Below are 24,732 nucleotides of genomic sequence, written 5' to 3' on the forward strand. Positions count from 1 at the left end.
CAGCAGTGGCAAAGAAGATGCAGATATGATACATTTGGCCCTTTCTTAGGACAAAATTCAACCCCTCACTCCCCACCAGATGCTTAAAGCAGCGTCAGAGGAAAGTGGGGAGGATGATTGGGCCCCAAACCATTCCACAACCAGATTAGGATCCAGCGGATCTCAGGCTGGCTCAGCCCCAACCCTTCCCCATCCTTGGAACACCCATTGTTAGGGTTTTTTGCTGGGCTCTGTTGGTGAAGCAGCTGCAAGCATGTCTCCCACCCACACATTGGGCAGTCCAGTGTAAATCAAGTTTGAATTGCTCTGTTAGCCTCCCAACTTATAACAGCTGCATAACCGGGAAACTTATACTGTGTATGGAGGAAAGAGCAAAGCAGGCTCTTAGGGAACAAGATCCGTATCATGCATTATAATGTTTTCCTTGGAGACAAAGTAGAATATTCATTTGCTTGCTCAACTGCTGAAATTCTTGCTGCGGCTCCTGGCCATGGCCACCAATGAGCTTTCTGGAGGCTGCTTTTGCAATGAAGATGCTGCTCACTGGGCAACAGCCCAAAGAAATGTTCATCGTAAGGAAGCCAACCACAATTAAGGTGAAAAACCCTGCTACAGATCAATTACAAGCAGTCTGGTCAGATAGGAAGCCAAGATCTATTTTGGTACATTACAGACCCCTTTACGGCAGAAGCAGCAGAGCTAGTCTAACCTGTATCTCAGGCAAGCATTCTTCGTGCTGCATCACAAGCCATCTTTGATGTGAGAGATAACCCCAAGGGTGGTCCTAGGGTTAGGGTGGTCCTAAATTGTAAAGGGGGTAGGGGGTGTATTATAATCAGAAGGAGGCACCAACACTAGCCTAGGAGCTTTAGGTCAGCAGGCTTAGGGGATAAGTCAATGCATAAGAAATGCAGTTCATTAAAACAAATGAAAAGCTTAAAAACAATTATATATAATATATATAACAGGTGAGAAATCCAGGGCTATAAACAAGAAATCACTCTTCTCCAAATACCTAGGTAAGCAAATGAATCTTCAATAGATGTCAAAATATGGATGCAGTGGGGGAGAAAGTGTAGAATGATAGGTTAGTGGCAGGTAGAATCAAGCAGCAGTTGCTACTCTGGTATATACATCACATTAAACCACAGTTGAAATAAACTATGGCTTAGAAATTGCAGGTGCTTTACTCGTAGAACCATGGAATTGTAGAGCTGGAAAGGAAGCCAGGGGCCATATAATCCAACTCCCTGCAATGCAGGAATCTTTTGCCCAACACGGGGCTTGAACCCACAACCTGGAGATTAAGAGTCTCATGCTCGACTGACTGAGCTACAGTATGTTCCGTGACTGGGTCTCCCAATGTTTTCACTTTCATTTAAAAGCAGCTGTGGCAGGCTCTAATTATTATCAGAGTGGTGTCTCTTGGGGAAGGAATTTTGCACCTACTGCCTTCTGCCCTGGAGGCTGCAGAACCACAGTGGAAAAGAAACCCTAGTCCCATCATCTCCTTTGGGCAAAGGTACAAGAGGCACCAGGTGCTATTCAAGCAAGAACACATGCAAGGTAAAATTGGCCTAGCCTGGAGCAGATATAAATGTCCTCTTATAAGCTCACCTACTCTAATCTGGCCTTGAAGAACTGTTCTCCCTCTTCTTAACTTTCGCCTGCTCTCCTCCCCTTCTGTTCTGTGTCTTGTCTTTTTAGTTTGCAAGCCTGATGGCAGGGCCTCTCTTCTCTCTCTCTTGCTGCCTCTTTTTATTATTATGATTATTATTGATGTGAGCTGCTCTGGGAGGCAATTGTCTGAAAAGCAGGATAAAAATAAAGTCAGCTGTCTAAAAAGGAGAATCAAAAAGTATAGGAAATAAATGGCAATGTTAACCATTTCTGCAATTTAAATCCACCACTGTACAAGGTCCCGTTTCCCTATTTAGGATGAAGGAAAGGTACAGCCCACAGTCCACACGCAGTGTGGATGCTCTGATAAAAATCGGACTCCCCACAGCTGCTTCTAAAGTTGGGGGGAGACATCAGGAGACCTTATCATGGATCTTCTGTGTTGTGACATTTGGTCCCCAAATTACCCATTGATCTATTAGTCCAGAGCTGTCTATTCCTACTTTTCACCAACCTGGTGCTCTCCAGATGTCTTGGACTACAACTCCCATCAGCCCCAAGCTGGGTTGGAAAAACATGGTCCACTATTAACTGGCAGCAACTCTCCAAGATCTCAGCTGGGTGAGGCTGTTGGGAGTTTTAGCCCCAAAGATCTGGCAGGCACCAAGTGGGCAGAAGCTGATCTACTCTTAATTGAAAGTAGCTCTCCAAGATCTCAGGAGGGCAGCAACTGCTGTCTAGGTCTTATTATATATTGTTTTAAATATGCTTGCGGGATGAGGTGGTGGTGGTGGGTAATTTGTTTGCTCTGTTTTCGTTCTTGTTTTTATCACGTACAGTCATACCTCGGGCTGAATATGCTTCATGTTGAGCGCGTTCGAGTTGCGCTCTGCGGCAACCCGGAAGTAACGGAGCACGTTACTTCCGGGCTTCGCAGCTCACGCATGTGCAGGCACTCAAAATGACGTCACGCGCATGCACAGAAGCGGTGAAAAGCAACGCGTGTGTGCGCAGATGTGCCGGCGCTAGTTACGTTTGCTTCTGGATGCAAACGGGGCTCCAGAACGGATCCCGTTCGCATCCCGAGGTACCACTGTATGTTATATGTTTTTTTGTATTTTTATGCTGTGAACCACTCAGATCTTTGGATGAAGGGTAGCATACAAAAAAATATGAAAATATGAAACTGCTAGAGATTCGATCATGGAAATATGGCAATATATGTGGCTTCACCATGAAGCTATTGTTCCTCCCCAAAGTTTCATGCAAGCAACTCTGGGCAAGCGGTTCCTTGGTTTTCTCTCTCTGTCCCAGAGGAAAAGTATGATGCACTCACTCTTTCCATCGCCCTGAAGTCAGGCTAATAATACTGTCCTCCTCCCACCCACTGCAAGCAAGCATACACACACACACACATACAATCAGCTCCACTTGAAGACAGAACACAAAGAGCTCAGCAGGTTGAGTAAACCTAACAATTTTACTTCCAGCAGAAAAGCTGCAGCGAGCCTAAGGGCCTGACTCTGATCTCAGCAGACTAAACTTCATGTGTATCTAAGGCTGAACTGGGCATGGCCATGAGATTATCAGGAACCCCACCCATCTTGCCCGCACTTAAAAACAACTCTAGAAAGACCTTAAAGTGGCAGTTTAGTTCCTCTATCCCTGGCCCCACCCTCAGCCGATTCCTTTCCCAAGCATGCAGAATTAATTGGTGAAGGGGAGAGTACTTTTGCAAGGAGCTGGCTGCAGTCATGCAAGTGACTGTGAGGAAAGGAACAACTTAGCTACGTACTTCTCTTCTGTCTTACCGCACAACAACCTATGATTTAGCCCTAGCATCCTGAACTAAAGTCCATTTTCTACGGTGGTCACCAAGAATGGTTGAGAATGGGGATAGAATAGAGCCGAGTTTTGAGCTAGTACCCATCTGGTTCAACTCTTGACTTGGCAATCAATGCAGTGAAGGTTTTAGGCCTGTCTTCCCCAACCTGGTTCCCGCCCCAGATATTCTGTACTATAAACTCTATTATCCATGACCATTGTCTAGGTTGACCATTGGCTGGGTGGAGCCTGTGGTTGAAAAGGGAAGTCTGTCTCAAGAGGTAGAGCCATCCTACAGGTTAGTTAGTTCAAGATGGAACTCAGCGTGATAAAGACTGAACTGGCTGTCAGTTCTTTTCTGGGCCCAATTCAGGTTTTGACCTATAAACGGCTTAAAGGGCTGCAATACCTCAAGGACCGTCTCTCTGCCTATGAACCAACCTGGACCCAGCAGTCATCATCTGAGGCCCTTCTTTGTGTGCCAGAGAGGTCCAGAGGGCAGCAACACAAGAACGGGCCTTTTCCGTGGTGGCTCCCCGCTTGTGGAATGCTCTGCTCAGGGAGTCCCTCCTGGTGCCTTCATTACCTATCTTTAGGTGCTAGGCAATAACATTCCTCTTCTCCCAGGCCTTTGGCTGATTAAATAATACATGACCTTTTAAACTGAGGGTTATTCTTTTTGTTTGTTATTGTGGGTTTTTTGTGTTTTTTTGTTGTAAATCGCTCTGTTGTCTTCGGATGGAGGGCTGTACAGTGGACACTTGGGTTGCAAACGTGATCCATGCAGGATGCACGTCCGCAACCCACAGTGGCGCGTCTGTGCATGCGCGGATTGCGATTTGGCACTTCTGCGCATGCGCGACCGCTGAAACCCAGAAGTAACCTGTTCTTGTACTTCCAGGTTTTGGCGGTCCACAACCCGAAAAAATGCAAACTGAAGCATCTGTAACCCGTGGTATGACTGTATTGAAATGTAATAAATAAATAAAATAAAAAATACATAAGGAAATGCAAACCTGGGAAATAGCAAATTACTTGACAGTAAGAATCTTCTGAGACCCTAAGTGAGTTGATTTACCTTAAGGACCACCTGCCCCATTCGACCCTGTCCATAATCTTAAGATATGCATCAGAGTTCCTTCTTGTTTATCCATTGTTGAAATTGGTTAGGTTGGGAAGCACACTACAGTATAATGGATCTTCTGGCTGGTAACTGCTCTTGCAGTTAACTTTTTTCTTCTTGCATTCAAAAAAGCTTTAAAACACACTATTGCCTTTTTAAACAATTCCTTAAGAGGAATTTTGGTGACCTAATTCAACACCTTTCATGCATTGGTTTGTCTGTACTCCTTCAGTGCTTCATGCTGTGTCAGAGGTTCTATTATTTTTATTTCTCCATACAGTGCTTTGTGAGGGTCTGGTCCTAAACTAATAAATAACTAGAATGAATGAATGAATGAATGAATGGTGAGTGTGTGAGAGTTGAAGGTGACACCAGGATTCCAAAGTCCAGGAGCAACAAGAAAGAAAGAAATGCAGCAGACACATAATGGGGGGGGGGGAGGTAGGAATGCCGACAAAGTGGGCTCCGAGTCCATGAAAGCTTATGCCACCATTAATTTGTCTTTAAGGTGCCAGCCCACAAGTCTCTTTGTTGTGTTTGCTGAAAGAGGCTAACATGGCTACCACTCTGGAAATGTTTGGAATGGCAGACAGAGAAAGGAACTATAGTTCAGACACAGGCACACATCACTGTCCATTTAACAAAAAGCTAAAGCCAAATCACTTGGCAAGATCTTTTCGTCTTTCTACAAGACAACATCCCAGTAAAAGCAGATAAACACTGGTGGTGTTGACAAGAACTGCACACTTGAAGAGGCTTTGACATATAACCCTTTTTTTATTATCACACAATACAACTCTGTAGAATGGGTCCAAGTCAGAAACGATTTGGCAGTGGAGACCAGACTGTTGTGGTTGAATGAATCACAAGAGATGCTCGATTTAAAATCTATCACAAAGGGTCTTTCAGATGCACAGGAGCCAAGAAAGTACCTCTCCCTTACAAACTAGCAACATTTGCTGCCCAGACCCTGGAGACCACATGGTTATAAGGAACACATAAATGCCAACTCATCTATGCAGCTTGGTGTGCAAACAAGGTGCAAAAAGGTGGAGGATAAGATTAGCATTTGCACAATGTTTCAAAAGTAAAATACAAGGTTTGTTACTGAAGGAAGGCAAATGAAGAAGTCCAGGTGCCATCTCCTCCCTTCTGAAGTTGGTAACTTTTTTAGAAACCTGTTCAAGGCCACAGAGATTCAGGGAAAGTTGTGCAACTTTAATATGGGGGTGGGAAGGGTAGTTCTTTAGTTAAGGCAACACGGGACTGTTGTGCTCCAGCTCTTGCAGTTTACAGTGTGCTTGCAAAGGTTACCAAGCAGATTTTGAAAAATGGTTTGCAATCTGGCTTGAAAGGTTCTGAAATCAAACATAGGCTCAGGTCAGATTTTTCCTGCAGACGGGTGTCAATATGCTGCACAAGGATCATAAGCGCAATCACAATGTGAGCGCATGGAATGTGCCTTCTCCTCGTCCTTTAGAGAAGCCCTTGGTGGAATCCGAAGCCTGCACAGCACCTAACAGAGCCTTATTTGAATGTCTGCCATCTCCTCCCACATTCCATCCTGACACTATGACCAGATGCAGACTCCACTGCTGCACCATCAGCCAGCATTTTTGCTTCTCATCTCCTCACCCCCACATCTCATTTGCTTTGTTTACCCATCTACCCTGATGAGGATCCTGGAGAACTCAAGAGTTTGCCCTAATACGCATTTCGACCTAATATGGATTTTGGAACCTTTTAGGTGTTTCCTTATTCATAGATATCCATAACTGAAAACTAGATGAGATGTAGCCATATGCAGCATGGGAGATTTAATTGCATGGTGGGAAAATCCCCGTCTGCCCGCCAGCCAGGATTTCCTCCCTGAAACTTCTTATTGTTTTAAGACTTCCTTCCTGATGGGGGATGCTTCCTGTCGCAGAGCTGCACATGGAATGAATCGGGCCTAAGGGAAGGGAAACATAGGCAAGGAAATTGTTCCTATATCTTCCCACTCACCTATGTTTTGCTTTAAGGGACGCGGGTGGTGCTGTGGTTTAAACCACAAAGCCTAGGGCTTGCAGATCAGAAGGTTGGTGGTTTGAATCTCCGTGACGGGGTGAGTTCCCGTTGCTCGGTCTCTGCTCCTGCCAGCCTAGCAGTTTGAAAGCACGTCAAAGTGAAAGTAGATAAATAGGTACCGCTCTGGCGGGAAGGTAAACGGCATTTCCGTGCGCTGCTCTGGTTCGCCAGAAGCGGCTTAGTCATGCTGGCCACATGACCCGGAAGTGGCTCCCTCGGCTCCCTCGGCCAGTAAAGCAAGATGAGCGCTGCAACCCCAGAGTCGTCCGCAACTGGACTTAACGGTCAGGGGTCCCTTTACCTTTATGTTTTGCTTTAAAACTCCTGCACACACTCAGAGTTGTATCGCATGATAATCAAAAGAAGATTAGGCCAATGGCCTACCTAGTCCATGGCACACCCGCATGCCAGACCCAAGCAAGACCACCCTCCCCTCTTGCAGTTTCCAGCAGCTCGTATTCAGGAGGACACACCTTCTGACCCTGGCATGCCACTGTATTTTGGTCCTACATGGCTACCAAGCACTTGATAGCAAAACATAATCCCAGTGTTGGGTGCCAGGCTCTTTGAAGCATATAACCAAAAGGAAACAACTTTTGCCAGGGCATCAGCAGTAATAGAAGCCGTCCTGCACCTTTGGCACCAGAGTTTTGTGAAATGCATTTAGAAACCTGGACACAAGCCCTGAAATTATTACTGTTTGTTATTAAATCCCTGTCTCTTAGTCCTATACTCAGCACATGCAGAGAGAGAAGGGGGGGGGGAATCACAGCCTGGACACTTCCTTTACTTCCTTTTAGAGCAGAAAGATGGAATCCTGTCAAACATAGAGGTGTTCCCTCCTTCTCCCAAAGGGATCCTCACACGGCAAGCTAAGAGATTCCCCCTGCTTGGCAGATGGGTTGTCCCCTACAGAATTTCCACTGAGCCTCCATGTGGGGCTATCTGTATGCCACTGGCCCACAGGGTGGGAGGATGGGATTGTTTTGAAGAGAGCCTCTCCTCCTTTTGAAGCTAGATCCTGAGGATCTTCCCTCTGGGAATGCAAGTGATGCAGCAAAGAGAGATTTCTGGCACACAGTGCCTGCCAGCCAGTTATCACAAGCGAATCAGAGGAAAGGACGCCTGCGAGGACAAACATTAAAAATACATGGGAGGACTGACAAGTCAGGGAAGCAGTTTTTCAGCTTGAGGGGAAAAAATAATCCTCATCCAGGCATCCTGTGGTCTCTCCTCATGGCAGGATTAATTTGAGTTAGGTAAACCCTTCCCTGGGTTTCCAAAGTCACCAGGGGAAATAACAGATTCAAAGGTGATACTTGCTGCTTCTAGGAATTTCCCACCCACTCTCAACAGACCAGACAACTGTTTCTTGGGTGTAGTTTAAGTTTAGGAATGATTACTGTTGCAGAACACCTCCGTATTTGGAGATCTGTAACTTTCTTTTCAAATGTTTACTAATTCCCAAAAACAGGTGAGAACCTGCAACCCTCTGGCCCCATCACTACTGAAACATGGCCCCAGGAATTTTGCTGACAAACAAATGTGGCCCTCAAGTTGGAAAATGTTCCTTGCCCCTGGTCTAGAAGTTCTTTAGGCCCTTTAGGTCCAAAGCTGCTTTTAGACTAAAGTGGTACCTCAGTTTATGAACTTAATCCGTTCCGGAAGTCCGTTCTTAAACTGAAACCGTTCTTAAACCAAGGTGCGCTTTCCCTAATGAGGCCTCCTGCCGCCGGTGCCCTTCCACCATTCAAATTCTGTTCTTAGACCGAGGTAAAGTTTGCAAATCGGGACACTACTTCCGGTGTTGCAGAGTTTGTAAACTGAATAGTTCGTAAACAGGACTGTTCTTAAACTGAGGTACCACTGTAATGGCTAAGAGATACCGCACAACTGTTCTGCTGTTTTCTCCTCCCTTATCCCACTCTTGCACACATACACAACAGTCCCTTGTCATTCTGAGACTTCAAATCCACACATTTCTCTGAACCAGCTAGTCTGCCACCTCTGGTTAGCCTTATACCTCCCCTGTACAGGCACATTAGCAGAAGATAGGAAGATGTGTGCATTCCTTGAAAAACATATATACACAGTGTAATAATTCCTAGAGAGCTTTTGGAAGCACAATCTCCAACACTCATGGACTGCAGCAAGCTGCCTGGAACCTAGATCAGAATTGGCTCTGCAGATGGGTCTCCCTCAGCCCTGCCTGCAGATCGCAGGGACGGAACCTGGGACCACACTCAACTACTGCCCTTTGTGGTTCACTAAGGTGTTATATGGGGTTTTTTCCATTGATAAATCTGCCTGTATACTAGGGATGCTTGCAGTTTGGTCACCATTTTTAAACTAACTAATCTGATTTGCACTTCCTGGATGAAGGGAAGGAGCTAAATTGTCCAGTTTTTCTCCAAGCACAGCTCTTGGCACAGGAAAAAAATAAAAGCAGATACAAAAAAAGTGAATTTTAAGATTAAATGCTCAAAAACACACATTAAAACGTGGCTTTTTATTCAATTTAAAAAATAAAATTGCAGAATGGTGAGGAAGTGAGATAGAAGTGACTTCTATGAAATGGCACATGCAAAACTGTCCAGTACCAGAAACAACACTGATTTGTCCTTCCTTACATGTAAAATCCAAGCAGAAGGAACTAGATTGTTGGGAGCCCGAAACTGGGAGCCCGACTCTGCTCACAGATTCAGGGTTTGCTATTTATTAGATTTCCTGTTGGGTTTGTATCCTGGAATCTTCCGCATAAATGCTCTCATGAAAGCTAACAGCTACATGGCAAGCAAACAATTGCTTAAACAAAACACTACTGCCACAGATAAAAACAAATCAATGAAGGTGTGCCTTCCCAGGCCACAACCAGTTCCTGCCAGATGGCTTTTGCTTGCAGTCAGGCTCCACCCTTATTAATCTTACCATTTTGCCCTTCAACATTGGCATGCCAGCAGTCCTGGCATCCTGTCCAACCAATTGAGAGATATCCACATGTACTGGCAAGAAATGGATATGGAAAAGTTGACGCCAACCATCATGACCCAAACTTCTCACCCTCTTAATCAGGTATTCATAGGGCTGTCTATGGTCTGTGATTATAAATCCAAGGTACGTGACAATAACACCATAGCTCTAGCCTAGAGGAAATTTGTAACTGCATACGCGCACATGCGCAGAAACAGGCACACACATTTATTTTGCTCCTGTTCTTTGGGAGGGCGGGCAGGAACTATGCAGAAAACTGAACCTTCAGTTTGTGATCACTGGAATCCTGCTCAGCCTGTTCTGGCTTTTGAAATTTCACTGGGTACTGCCCAAAATATTTTCAAACTGATCTTCACAATCATAAGGACTAGAGATTAGAAAAATAGTGACGCTCCATAGACTTCCATGCTTGTATGAGGATGTAATGGAAGCACAAAACATATCTGGCCCTGGCCGTTCAATATATTACATTTCCAATGGATTCTATAGCTAGTTCACATGGGTGTTTGTATCTGAGTTAGCAACGGTACTACACTCCCAAATACATTTAGTTTTAGTTTAATTATCTCACTCAAGCTTCTCCACACCTCTCAGCTAACGTCTGGCAAGCGAACTCACCCTGCAGGGCATCCCTCAAAGTGGAGAAATTAATTCACAGAAGAACATTCATAGAAGGAAAACAAGAACAAGAATCCCAGGGGAAAGAGAATGAATTCTTGGATGGGGTTTCACTATAACTCCAAAACTGAAACTCCATCTTTCTCAGTAGATGGCAACTCTAAAAAGCTCACTTTAAACAGCCATACTTCAAGCTTCCCACCAGCTCCTTCATTTTTGCAGTTCACACAAATCACCCTCAGTCTCGATTCTATTCCTGTAGTAACCTTAGTGTGAAAACTACTTTGGAGGCATCTCTATGGAGAATCGTGTCAAGATTTTTTACTGCCACTTTCAGTCAGCTCACAGTGCATGCTTTACACCAGAAAAAAAGTATTTTGGCTACAAACTGCCTAGTAATGACTAGAAAATCCTTACCTAGCTAGTCATTTTCAGGGGAGAAATCATACTCCACATTCCAGATTACCCATTTGAATGCAGTTTTGCCTGACATACTTGGAACTACTTCTGGCCCTTCAAGTTTGACCCCAGTGTGTGTTGACTCACAAGGAAGTCCCACTTTGTTCAATAGAATTTCCTTCCAAGTAAGGGCACACAAGATTTCTGCCTCAATCTGTTTTGTACACCTTGCATGTTGCCGTTTACACACACAAAAAAGGAGCTGTGCCTCTCCAAACACGAAGCAGACACTTGCCAGAGAGATAAGGCAACTACTCGCTTAAAACATAAAGTGGTACCTCGGGTTACAAATGCTTCGGGTTACAAACTCTGCTAACCCAGAAGTAGTACCTCAGATTCATAGAATCATAGAATCATAGAGTTGGAAGAGACCACAAGGGCCATCGAGTCCAACCCCCTGCCAAGCAGGAAACACCATCAGAGCACTCCTGACATATGGTTGTCAAGCCTCTGCTTAAAGACCTCCAAAGAAGGAGACTCCACCACACTCCTTGGCAGCAAATTCCACTGTCGAACAGCTCTTACTGTCAGGAAGTTCTTCCTAATGTTTAGGTGGAATCTTCTTTCTTGTAGTTTGGATCCATTGCTCCGTGTCCACTTCTCTGGAGCAGCAGAAAACAACCTTTCTCCCTCTATGTGACATCCTTTTATATATTTGAACATGGCTATCATATCACCCCTTAACCTCCTCTTCTCCAGGCTAAACATGCCCAGCTCCCTTAGTGTTCCTCATAAGGCATCGTTTCCAGGCCTTTGACCATTTTGGTTGCCCTCCTCTGGACAAGTTCCAGTTTGTCAGTGTCAGTTTGTCAGATTCAGAACTTTGCCCCAGGATGAGAACGGAAATCGCGCGCCGGTGGTGTGGCGGCAGCGGGAGGCCCCATTAGCAAAAGTGCACCTCAGGTTAAGAATGGTTTCGGGTTAAGAACAGACCTCCGGGACGAATTAAGTTCATACCCCGAGGTACCATTGTACTGCTCCCTTTCACATATATAAGTGACCAAAAAAACATGAGGCAGCCCTTAAACCAGCAGGTGGGGAACCTGCAGCCCTCTGGAAGCTGCTGGACTACAACTCCCATCATCCCTGACCATTGGGCTGGGGCTGATGGGAATTGGAGTCTGAAAACATCTGTGGGTTGGACTAATGACCCCTGAGGTCTCTTCCAACTCTATTGATTCCATGGAGGGTTGCACCTGACCTTAAAGTTACTGGAGGAGCTCTCTCAAGGAAACTCAACCTGAAGGGAATTCAAAAGATACCTGCTTGCACTCTGCTCTGAACCACAGCATAGGCTTAAACAGAGAGTTGAGCAAACAGAGAGGAAAAAACACGGTCAGAGAGGCCAACTGTAAAGAGCAGGAAAGACAAGGGATAGTGGTGGAAGGCCTATTGCCAGCCTGCAAAGCAATTAAGTTATTTTTGGCAGCAGAGTGAGGGGATTCCTATCTTGAAACTCTCTTAGGAGCTTAAAATAGGCAGCGTTATTTCCTCCCACTAATAGCTGCGACCCTGCAATTGCTGTGGTGGCCAAGAGCTGTCTGGACCCTGGAAGTATTATCAAAGTGCAGGTCCTTGCTCTCAGCCATGAACTGGTCTGTGCTATTAAACAAACTTTTTAAAAGCTGCTTTTGGGTGAACTAAATAAAGGCTACCAAGAGCTTGTAGGGACCAAGAAGCTTCCACGCAACATTCCCCACCAAACAATGCATTGGTCTTGCTTCCTAGCACATATCATATACATAACCATGACATACTGTATAGCACACACCAGTATTAGCTGGTGGGGCAGAAGAGCTTACCTGACCTCCTGTCACTAGCGTGGCTGTGGCTTACTGGGAGGGTGATTGCAGTGAGGTTGGGATGGTGCAATCGCACTAACAGGAGTGCCAGGTTTGCTCCGCCACTGTGTTTGCACCATGTCAACCTCCCCACTGCCTCGCCTCTTCCAGTACACTGCAGCAACAACGGTAAGGCCCACAGCCCCACCCTGTTGACTGCTACTGCACACCACACACCATGCCCTCTTGTTTTAGAGCAACTGTTGTACAATACCTCAAAAGAAAGGTCAACTTAAGCATTTTAAAGAAGGAGATGGTCAAAAGTAGCTTTATGTGTTGTTGCTTTATGCAAATGAAAACAGCCCTTTGTTCTCTCTTCTGATCCACTTGCTCTGCTTGGGAAAATGCACCCGCTCCATATCCCTTTCTCTGAAATGCTTTGCTTGATCAAAGGTTTCCCTGGCAATTGCTCTCATAAACTTGAAATGTTTTCCTTCCTAGAAGTAATCAATGTCCAATTATCCTTTTAAACATTCAGTTGGCAAGTCGCACCAACCAAATTCCTACTGAGTGAAACAGGTCACATCCACACCCTATGTATAAAGCACATGTCTTCCCTCAAAGAATTGTGGGAACTGTAGTTTAAGGGAGCTGGAGTTGTAGTCCTGTAGGGGAGTACACTACAGTTCCCAGGATTCTTTGGGGGAATAAAATAATAATAATAATAATAATAATAATAATAATAATAATAATAATAATAAGTGCTGAATGTGCTTTAAAGGTATGGTGTGGGTGTGACCAGTCTTCTGCTGTCTGTCCTCCTTGTCATCCTTCACCCAAACCTTACGAGTAACTAAGTAGCCTGAGATCTCTCCCATGTCTCACATGATCTGCACAAGATGCCATTTACTGGTTCAAAAAGTAAATATGGAGCAATTCTGCCCCAGGCTTTGTGGCTTTTCTTTGTCTTAGTTTTATTTTTCATGCTGTATACTATCTATCTATCTAGATAGATAGAAGCTGAGCTCAAGTCTTTGTAGGAGTTCCTGGTTTCAAACAGAGGCTGCAGGGTTCCTTGTCCTGCTAGACTAAAGATATCTGCCAACCTAGGGGAAAATCTGTGGTGTTCTAATTAGAAAGGTGGGAGTAGCTGGCAAATGGTTCCACTTGTGGCTGTCAGGATGAGGAGGAACTAGAACCCCAATGAACATGAGCCACTTCCTGAACAAGGATGGGTAGGGTGGATGATCTGCTCAGATAGCTCAGTTGGCAGAGCATGAGATACTTAATCTTAGGGTTGTTGGTGCGAGCCCATGTTGGGCAAATGTTTCCTGCATTGAAGGGATCTTTGTGGTCTCTTCCAACTCTATGATGCTATGATGATGGCATTACGCATGCTGTCAGTAAAACTGACCAATATGGGAAAGGAACTAGCTAAAGATAACAACAACAACAACAACAAGAAGAAGAAGAAGAAGAAGAAGAAGAAGAAGAAGAAGAAGAAGAAGAAGAAGAAGAAGGAATGTTTAGGGAAGTTTTTAATATTTAATGCTGTACTGTTTTTAACATTTGATTGGGAGCCGCCCAGAGTGGCTGGGGAGACTCAGCCAGATGGGCGGGGTATAAATAATAAATTATTATTATTATTACTAGCTAAAGATGTGGTATTCTGGCTTCTATTGTGATCCACCCTATATTTTGCCTCTATTGCCTTTGGTTAACCTATTGTCTGAAGAAGGCGGCAGGGTCTTGGGGGTTAGATTACAAAAAGGGTCCTTAGCTTCACACTTAACACTCTGGCTACACAGCAATCATTTCAGTATAACTGAAAGCACAAAACCTATCTGCAGATCATCAGGTGACATGACTGCACACATGTCTTTTTCTCCAAAAGTATGTGGACTGAAGCACAGCAACCGACTTAGGCTTCCCAGCGCAAGTATACCATGTGTACATGCTGTGGAATACATGAAGGTGATCATTGCACATCATTGTCTTCGTGTGGGTTTCATGCTTTCCACAGAAGCCTTTTCAGTGAAGGAAAGAAAAGGCAGCCAATGAAGCAGCCTTCAAACTACTACCAAGAGACAGTCCTGTTTTCACAAGTATCAGGCCACCACCCCCAGGGATCAGCTAGCACAACAATGTCTCTGACAGCCAGCATCAGGGATTTTTAGATCAGATGCAGGGAGTCTCTCTGTGGCTTGTTCTAGACAGCCAGGCTCTCAGGTGGAGTTTGAAGCACTCAGATCTCTTTTCTGCATGCAAAAGGTAAATGCCACATAGCCTGTGTGTGTTAAAGCTCCTTGAGTTCTGCGTGGGATGTCCACAAAATATTGCTAGAAAGGTGCAAATCAACAGCCCAGTTGAGGGTGACTTTGGGGCTTCAGTGTATTAAAAACAACAACTAAGAAACAACTTTGCTACTGAAATCTGAAATCCTAAAGTCATAGCACTCCAAATTTCCTGGAGTTTAGTAAGTTTAAATACAGTACATGTGGGCAACTTCAGCTTTTACTTAACAAACCCCCAGTGGTTATCTAAACAAGGAATGGGGATCATCCTTCACCTCTCTTTGAGCTTGTAGCATCTGCTGAAATTCACCAATATAAGAGAAGCTTGTTTTTTAAAAAAAAATCAAATCACATTCCATCCAAGCCACGTTAAGGGTTAAACAAAATACCAACAACCAAAAAAAAAGTAAAAAAAGTGAAGGCAATAGGAAAAAGAATTCTCCTCTCTCAGAGAGAGCCAGCTTGCTGCTGGTCCTGCTTCCCTTCCCAGCAAGCTCTGCTCCTGGGAAAGTGTAGGCTGCTTTCCATATATATCTGCAAACTGTTCCATGCAGTAAGAAGGCTAATTAAAGGGAGGGCGGGAGAGAAAGACGCATGTAGAAGACCGAAAGGCAATAGTTATAAGAAGAATAGTGCCTGGGACGAGGGTTAAATTAGAACCTTATGGAGCTGTGCTTATCATAGCCCTGGAAGATCAGACCCAGGCGAGGGGTGGGGGTGGGGCAATAGTCAGCAGCTGCAAAACTATACAGAAAAGCAATAATAGGAGTGCATGCATTTAAAAAATAAATGATGAGAAGGAAATTTTAATTTTTAGCATGGGTGTGCATGCTTTATGCTTTCCTGTCATTTATGCCAAGGCAGATCAACTTCACTCCTGGGTAGTTGCCAGCTTTGCACTAGACACAAGGCTTATCTCTCTAGCCCATTCGCCACTAGCTTCTGCCGAATTATCCACTTGCACCACTTGGGACAACATGAAAAGCAAAAGCACAAACATTTTGGGTCCCTCCTCTGGGAAAGCATGGGGAGGGGAGATTCACAGTTTACTTCTGCACACCAGACCATTTTAGAAAGGTATATTATTTGCAAATAAATGTTAGCCGTGCACCTGGCTCTTTTACCTTCTCCTTTCTTCCTTCCTCCCGCTCCACCCCTCCTCCCCCTTTCATCCTGCCCCACAATGCTCTTTCTGCAGCACTCTTTCCAACAGTGGCTGTCAGCCATGCCTAGCCATTAGAAGGAAAGAACATAGATATAAATGATGATGATGATGATGATGATGATGAGTATAGTCAGGGTCAAACAAGGTGCACAGACAAGTGAGAGCAATCCCCACTTGTTGCTCACCAATGGAAACCCAGGTTGCCTTTTTTTTTGTAAACCAGTACAGTGGTGCTGTTGCTGAACACCAGATTGGTTAAAATAACTGCAGTCCTGGATTTGATCTTGGATGAAGGTGCCAATGGGTTCCTATCACTGAAAACCAGTTAACTCTGATGCCTTCTGTGCAGAAAATGAGAAGAGATTCCTTGTCCCCCCATGACCATTTGGACAGGCAAAGGGGGAATTTCCAACATCTTCAGCTAAGAATCCAAATTGGCTGTAGATAAGTCATCCCCAATTGGTGGGAGTAGAAAATGAAGTATTAGGTTTTTTAGTGAGGTATAGAATGGGACTTAAACCTCACCTTTACCTCAAGATTAAAAGAGTTTGCATTTGAGCTCCCTGAAAGAATCTGCACTCTCATCTAGGGCATGTTTAGAAGTAGATTTGGGCACTCTGCATTTGGCAAATGCAAGAAACTTCCCTTGGATTCATCAACAGCTGTGGTCTTCATCTCTTGGTCTGCCTGCACATGAATCACAGGTCTGGAAAACAGCCAGTCCCCTGCATTGAACTGGCACCGCAGAAGACAATCTAGTCCTACTCATCTGCATATGGAGAGTATGAATGGAAGCTAGGATCCAACATGCCAAGGAACTGAAGCCCCCAACCCCTGCTGCATGTCCTGTCTGTGATGCTTGCGGCCAAGAAAGAACACTGAGACAGGAGGTAGGGAGTCTTCCTGGAACTTTTGCAACTATCATTGTGGGGTGACTGTGTCAGTGGGAGGTCAGTTCCTCCTTCCTGGACTGCTCTACTTCCCACACTGAATGAATGACTACAGTGCCTCAAGAATCCCCAAGGTGAGGAAACAGAGGTACATCACTCATGTCTTGGAATTTTTCCTGGACCAGAGCTTGCTTCCCTTTAGAATCTTTGTCTTCCTCATTTTCTTTGTCTTTGGCTATCTTTGCCTTCCTCATTTCCCTTTACTCAGCTAAGGAGGAACCCTCAGAATAGACGCTGGCTCTCCTGACCTTGTTACTAGAGGAAACGAAACAGAAATCTGAGGTAGAGGCCCTTTGTTGTGCAACAATTCCACACTCTGCACAGTCAACACACCTTCCCTCAAGGTTGCACTTCTGCTGAAGGAATATCACATTTTCCAACCCCTTGAAACACTATCTGAATACCAGTTGCTAGAAATCACAGGAGGGGAAAGTGCTCTTGTGCAGAAATCCTGCTTATTTATTTATAAAAAGATTGATATACCCTTGTATCATAAAATATATCACAGCATTTTAGAACTATATAAAAACATAAAACCTTACAGTAAAATAATAAATTACTACAAACAAGTTAAGATCAAATGAATTAAAAACAAACATCAACAGACCATTGTGGGTAATAATAATAATAATAATAATAATAATAATAATAATAATAATAATAATAATTTATTATTTATACCCCGCCCATCTGGCTGGGTTTCCCCAGCCACTCTGGGTGGCTTCCAACAGAATATTAAAATACAATAATCTATTAAACATTAAAAGCTTCCCTAAACAGGGCTGCCTTCAGATGTCTCTTAATTGCCTGCACAGGCCTGGGGGAATCTAAAAGTTTTCAGAAGGTGTTTAAAAGCTGGCACGGAAGGAGCCCACTAAATCTCTTCTGGCGGGTGTTCCACAGGCACAGAGCCAATGATGCTACAGGCTTGGCTTCCCATTGTTGTCAAATGAGCTTGACCAACTGAGAGAACCACCACAGACCAGGATTGTGCTTGGAACCAGCTTGCAGGTTTTCCACAGGTATCTGGCTGGCCACAAAGAGAACAGTCTGCTGGACTAGATGGGTCACTGGCCTGATCCAGTTCTTATTACATGGGACAGTTCCCTTCCACACAACGGAAGCTGGTCTATCAGGGCAAATAGGGGGCTGCCCCCACCCCCAGCCAGCCCCCCATGCCACCCACTGCCTGCCTCCTTACCTGGGAAAATTAAGAAGTATTAAGCAGGGGGTGGCTCTGGCTGCCAGCCTCCTCTGCTCCTTAGTCCCAGTGTTGATCTTGTAGAATTCACCAGGGAGGAGGTTGGGGATAATACCAGAATTAGTTAGCTCTGCCTTTCATTGGTTCTGGCCCTGCCTGCTGAAGCCCCACCTCCTGCTGGGCTCCCTATATCTTTTGCCCTTATAGTCCCCAAAAGCACCAGCCTCGGCTGCTCAACCTGCCCGCTCACTCCTGAGTTTTATACTTGGCACAAAACAAGGAAGAAAAGTTCAAACCCATTTATCACTCCCCATCACATGCAGACAAGAGAAGGGTATGGTTCGGCTGTCACAGGAGTCTGCAGCTGAATGGACGAACCAAAATGAATGGATTCTTTAAAAGCTTAGTGGACAGAAGACTCGTAGCAAACACAAAAACCAGAACATGAAAAGTCATTTTTTTTGTGGGACACCAAATGGCAGGCAGGTGACAAAGGAGAAATATGAAACACTTTAGGAGGGAAAAGATCTGCAGCGTTTGGTGACGCTCCTACGCTGATCTCAATTCAAACAGCTGCAGGAAATGGAATGCTCTTTTCTGACACATTCCCCCCATTGCTGCAGCTAATCGAGTGGGAAGGGCAGAGTTTTAGCACAGCACAGCAAGGACTCCAGAACAGCTTCTCAACTGCCGGAAGCATAGATGGAAAAAGAGCGTAACAACACATGCTGTGGAAGTTGTGCTCTCAGATATTCCATGGGAATTTCTAGGAATAAATTGTTCTCAGCATAACACCGCCGACTATTTCTTTAGGACAGAAAGCAACACATCTGATGGCTGCATAACGCAACGTCTTCTTCTTTGATTAATTAATACATTTAATTTCTGACCCACCTTTGCTCCAAGGAGCTCAAGGTGGCAGCATACTTGGTTTTCCTCTGCCCCATTTTATCCTTACAACAAACCTGTGAGGCAGGTTAGGCTAAAATTTGAACCCTGGTCTCCCAGGTCCTAGTCCAACACTCTAACCATTACACCACATTGGCTCTCTACAGAGAGAGAAATCTTCCACAGCCCAATAAGGTTTGTGCGTGTATGTATTTAAAAGAGGATTGAGTATATTGTGTATTATTTGAACCTGTGCCACAAATTATTATTTTCCCTCCCCCAAAGGCAGAAGGTCCATTAGCTTTATTAGATGGCAGAGGCCTGCCATCTAATAAACCTACCACCAAAAATCAGATAACATCTTCACCAGCTGTCATTTTCAGCTTCCCAAGTCTACATAGCCTGCAACTGTAAGTTAAGCTCCTTCAATTGAATTTTGTCGTAACCATTCACATTTTCTGTTTCAAGCTCCATTGGTAGGATGAAACTGTATCTCCAAGCTTTCTACTGAAAATTGGGCGTGTAGTCTGTCCACCACCGCGACCTCAATAAGCAATTCTCTCCACCACGACAGGCGGAGCCAGTGTTGAGATTGCTGGGATGATGTGGATTTGCCAGGATTCTTAAGAGATTCCTAATGCATCTTGCGTGAGCCCCTTGCTTACCTCCCAGTTCTTATTTGGAGGCACTCCAGAGCTTACCGGTACTTTGTAAGGCATGATGCTTCACTCTTTCAAGACTTGCTCATCATTTATGATGCAAGTTGCAACATGTTAGAGCTGACTGTCAAAACTAGTTTGGAGTGTAGCAGCAGCCACTGCCTACATCCAGCAACAATATAGCTCTGAATGTGAATTTCCCACCAATGTTGCCATCATCACATCCATGTGAAAGTCGATCAGAAAACTGTGAGGCTTGTTACATTGTAGTGGCTAAACTGTAACCCAAGAAAATGTCAGTTTAAATCTTTACTCAGCTGCGTAATTACTAAGTGACTATCTCTCAATGATGGTAATAGTACTATTGAATGATCATATAGGGTTGTTGTATGAATTAATAAAATAACTATACTGCACTTAACATTCAAAAGTCAGTGTATTAATATTGGTGTGCGCATAATCACAGAACAGCTGAAGCACAAGTAGAAAAAGAAAGTCATATTTCCTACGCAAAAATCACATGCATAGGACACATTCTCTGAGTAATGACAATAGGTGAAAAGTGCCTGTCCAAACTAAAACACACACAAGCAGAAAAGCGTCCATCCCAACATATGTAACTTAAAACAGTAGGATTCATTGTTCCTATAGAATGAACGGAGGAGTGCATATTTTGAGATGGATGCTTTTGTACTTACTAGGTGGGAACACGACATCTCAGCAATTCACTTCCATTGCTCTTAGTGCTAAGAAACCAAACATCTTCCCACAAACAGAAGCACTTGCTAGGGCAACGTCATCAGGCACCTGTTTACTGAATTAGTAATCACAGTGCCATTCTCTGCATATGAGCAAGGTTGTCTGGAAAGACCTCCAGTCTGGTCCCACAAGCAGCACAGAATTAGCAAATTTCTTCCATTTAATCAGCTGAACAAACTACAGGTAACGGCTTCACACACTGCATGACAACACATTCTGATTTTCCACTGAGCATGCACTTGACAAAGAGCAGCAAAAACTTCCAGCTTCCCAACAAGCCACGGCATAAGTTTGAAGCATCCATCCTTTGCATTTTTAGGGGTACTCGTAAGATTTTCCCCCGTATATGTCTAACAAATGAAATGTATGAAACTGCCCTCGGAGGCAAAATTGTTCAGCTCTGGGAGCAAGACACACAGGCATCTAGAGCCAAAGCTCAAGAGTTAGTGTTTGCCTACACAACAAAAAAGACTTTTACATAGATGCCTTATTCATCTAAAAAGGCACCAGCGCCAACAATATCATTAAAAAGCCCATTCCTAAAATTCTGGAGCAGCCATGGAGGAGTCTGTCAACCTCTTAAGTATCATAGAACTTCAAAAGCTACATGGAGTCAACCACACAGCATGTCAGTCTGCATCTGAGGAGGATGAAAGGCCATTCTGCTTTGCACACACTTCACCATCTTCCTCCCATCTTCCCTATACATATTTGCATTCCATCCTTGCCATCTTCCCAGCATATGGTGAACGGAAGCAAATCAGGATCTATATTCAATGTACACAATTAAGGACTGTGATGTGGAGCTATTCTGGAGTCTCTGAGGGTTCAGCCCCCATAGGTGGCTCAGGAAGAAGCTAAATAAATGTAATTTGGAAAAGGAGCTCAAGAGACAGGTATTATGATGATCAGAAGCTGATGGGGGAATAGAACCTGCCTGGGATGGGAACGTGTTTTCCCTCGGCCAAAGCACTTGGTGGAAACAACATTCCAAATTCTAATATGTATTTTCAAATGCACTTTTGAAGCAGTGCAGGGAGTCTCCAGACAACTACCAAAGCACTGTAGCTGTCTCAGACCTCCCCATTCCCACAGCAGCCATAATCCTGAAACAGAAATGAGAGATGTGAGTCATAGGTTTCCCACAAATCAGGCTGCTGTCTTCAGAGCTACAACATGAAACAGGATCATGGGTGCCTGTGGTAGCAATCTGGTTATCTTTACAGAGAACAGTCCCCCTCCAATCACATGCTAAAGGCATCTCCCAATTCTATGCTTTCATGGGTCATTACCAACTCTCCCTCCCCCCCACTTTTTTTTACTGCATCACAGATCAGAGCTGTGCCAGAAACTTATGCACTGCAGACCACCGCACTCTACACCATGAAGCTGCGCGCTGCAGCATGTCAATGCATTCTACAGCAATTGGATGCATTACACGTTCAGCTGCAGCACACTGCAGTGACGTCAGGATAGCTGGCTGTCCTGACAGAGCAGACACACAGCAGCAGCAGGGGGCGGGGTAGGATTGCTGGGAACAGAAGGCACCCATGACCTGCTCCTGGCCCTTTCTTTACGGTGCCTCTCAGTGTTGCTAAATGTGATCCTTTAGCACAAAGTAGCCAGACAGGAAAGGAGCTAGCATGCAAAGAAACAACCCTGAAAGAGTCTGATCATCTGCAGATGGCAGGTCAGAATGAAGGATGGAAACTCATTGTTAAAAAACAAACAGCAGAAGAAGAATGGAAGTGAATAGAAGGTGGAAGGAGCAGAGATGGGAGGGAAGACAAGGGCTGGCTTGCACATTATGTCCGCTGCACATCATGGCAAATTGCTGGCATGTCATGACTGCAAAAATTGGCCAATCCTCACTACTATGCCAGAAACCTCCCTCTCCCTCTCTCTCTCTGTCATAATGAAAAGCATCCCAATTACCAATGTCAAATGGTGCACTGCAGGTAACAGCTGCCACATGGAGTGTTTTACCGCAGCACCCACAAGACAGGGGCTGCAACACATAAACTTGCACCAGCATGGAGCACTACCATGTATATTGCTTCTGAACATATAGATTCCATAGAGCCATAATGGCTAATAGCTGTCAATAGACCAGTCTTTCATTTTTGCAGCCACACATTTGGAAAGGCCACCTGGCTACGGGTCAGCAAATTCCGCAAGTCTAGTTCGCATCTTTCGTGAAGATGTGCTTCCTTCTGCCAATATGAATTCTTGCACAATGAATCTGTGGCATATTTCTAGCCCTGGTCCAATTAAACCACAGACAATCATATGAAGCTAATTGGGCAGTTGCCAGGAAAGAGGCGGCTTGGACATGAAGACAACCGCCTTTCAAGGGCAGCCCTAATTTTAAAAGATTAGGGGGGAAAGTACACAAAATCCAGAGGTTTCTCCACAGGCCCACAGTCTTCATATGACATCTCTCCTGCGCAGAAATAATCTAACCGCAGTATGAAAAATGTACAAAATGGTCTGACTCTGATATAACACTAAACCATGGCTTGGTATTACATCAAGAAGCCTTTATGAACCCTTTGGCTTGTACAGTTCCTCTTCCTGTTGCCTCTCCTGTTTGAAGCACACCATAGTTTGCCATTTCACCTAATCAAGCATTCTATGGTTCTTACTTGTCCTGAAAACCAGGATTGGGAACAATGGCTTGATCCCAGCTTCCAATCCTAATTTGCAGCACAAGTGCAAACCATAGTTTACTGGTTCAGATGAAATCTCAGGGAAAGAGGAGACCACAGCAGAAAGAGAGGGAAAAGAGGAAGGGAAGACAAAAGCCTAAAGATCCTCAAATATTTATTGCTGAATTCAAATTCAGTTCTTTTTTGTGGGGGGCACCTGATGCTAAAGAAGAAAAACAAGCTAACACAACTGTTTTCTTAGGCTGAAAATCATTTTTTTTGCAGGCAATGGCAAACATATATATCCTGTATTCAAATGGGAGCACCTTAAGTCTTTGTGATGGGAAGATTAAACAGATGACATGAACATCCATGGACAATATTTCAACCATCATTTGTACAATATCAACCCTACCCATATATGACAAGATTTGGGCTGCTTTGACTGTAGGTGGAAACTGAATTTGCAAGGGCTTGCTAAGTGTAGGATATGGACTATCAGCCTCCAGACACCACTTGCTGTATCATAAATAACCCACCAGCATCCCAAACTATGGCTATCTTGTGCTGCTTTCTTTTGCTCCCACATTCTCTCTCCATAAGTTTAGACGAGCAAAGTAATTTCTAGCAACTCCAATGAGACCACAGTAAACAAGACCTGTAGACTTGTACAAAAAGCTAGGCTGGCTGAGAAATCAGAATGACAGTGATGTGGAAATTATCTTGTTCTTCTGCAGAACATGGGTATTTAGTGGAAGTGCAACTTTTAAACCAACGGCCTCCAAAAGCAGAGGAAGGGCTGCTAAAGGAGAATTGAAAACGTGTGTTAATCTTGACCTCAAATTGCAAAATATTTTTTTTAAAAAAATGGCTGCAGTCTTCCCTTTAATTCTGCAATATACTTTTGGATTGATACCTGCCCTTTATGACTAGTTAGCTATAACTATAAAGCATTACTTCACAGTTTTAAGAGAAAGCCTCCCTCTCCCATCTTAAGCACTGCCAAATGATTATGAAACTGTAATTCTACCGAACCACTTCCTAGGGTGGGACTGACTGGGCTTGCAGCAGCTGGAAATGGGATAAATCCCTTCCTTTAGGAAGAACTGGGCAAATGTTCCTTAGAATTAGTGGAATGGCTCCCACTAGCTTCTCTTTATTCAGGCCTTACTGTATTTCCTCTGCAATTTGTAAAACATCTATTATTTACAACTTAAGTCTATATTTATGCATTGAAGAAACATCTCCCAAGACTCCCATCAGCCCCAGCCATGCAGGGATGAGGGGAGCAGAACATCTGGAGGGCACCAGGAATGGCAGAGAAACTTTCAGATTTCATGGTCTTTGTAAAAAACCTTTAGACTTGTCCTTTAGACTTAAAAGCACCACAGAAAGAAAGTCAGAAAAACAAGCACTGAAGTTAGTATTCGGGAAATAGGATCAACCTCAACCTGATCAATGCAACATGCTTTGCAAGAGACTTAAGAGGGAGGTAAAAGATCAACTTGGTATATAGTTCTCTGGTCCCCAAGCCGTTAGTCGTCGCAGCAAGGGAGGGGGACTCTGATGAGAATGAACCAAGGGAGCAGAGGAGCCAGATGACCAAATCAGGGGAGCCTGAGCCAGCTGAGTCAGAAGGAGGGAGAGAGGGAAAGGGCTGGATGCAAGTCCCATCACCAAGGAGG

At 44.4% G+C, this 24,732-nt stretch overlaps 1 protein-coding gene and 1 long non-coding RNA gene across 10 annotated transcripts in view; one reads left to right on the forward strand and one right to left on the reverse strand.

Annotated features, from left to right (window-relative positions):
- The window catches only part of ATP2B4 (ATPase plasma membrane Ca2+ transporting 4), a 165,783-nt gene that overhangs the window by 116,690 nt on the left and 24,361 nt on the right, over window positions 1-24,732 (reverse strand). The gene's annotated exons all lie outside the window — the stretch shown is intronic.
- Window positions 991-23,917, forward strand: LOC308586716. Its single transcript, XR_014008039.1, has 2 exons — window positions 991-1,566; window positions 23,333-23,917. It is a non-coding gene; the product is annotated as an uncharacterized lncRNA (long non-coding RNA).

Source organism: Podarcis bocagei (genome assembly GCF_964188305.1).
Source record: "Podarcis bocagei genome assembly, chromosome: 5".
In the NCBI taxonomy this organism is placed as follows: Eukaryota; Metazoa; Chordata; class Lepidosauria; order Squamata; family Lacertidae; genus Podarcis; species Podarcis bocagei.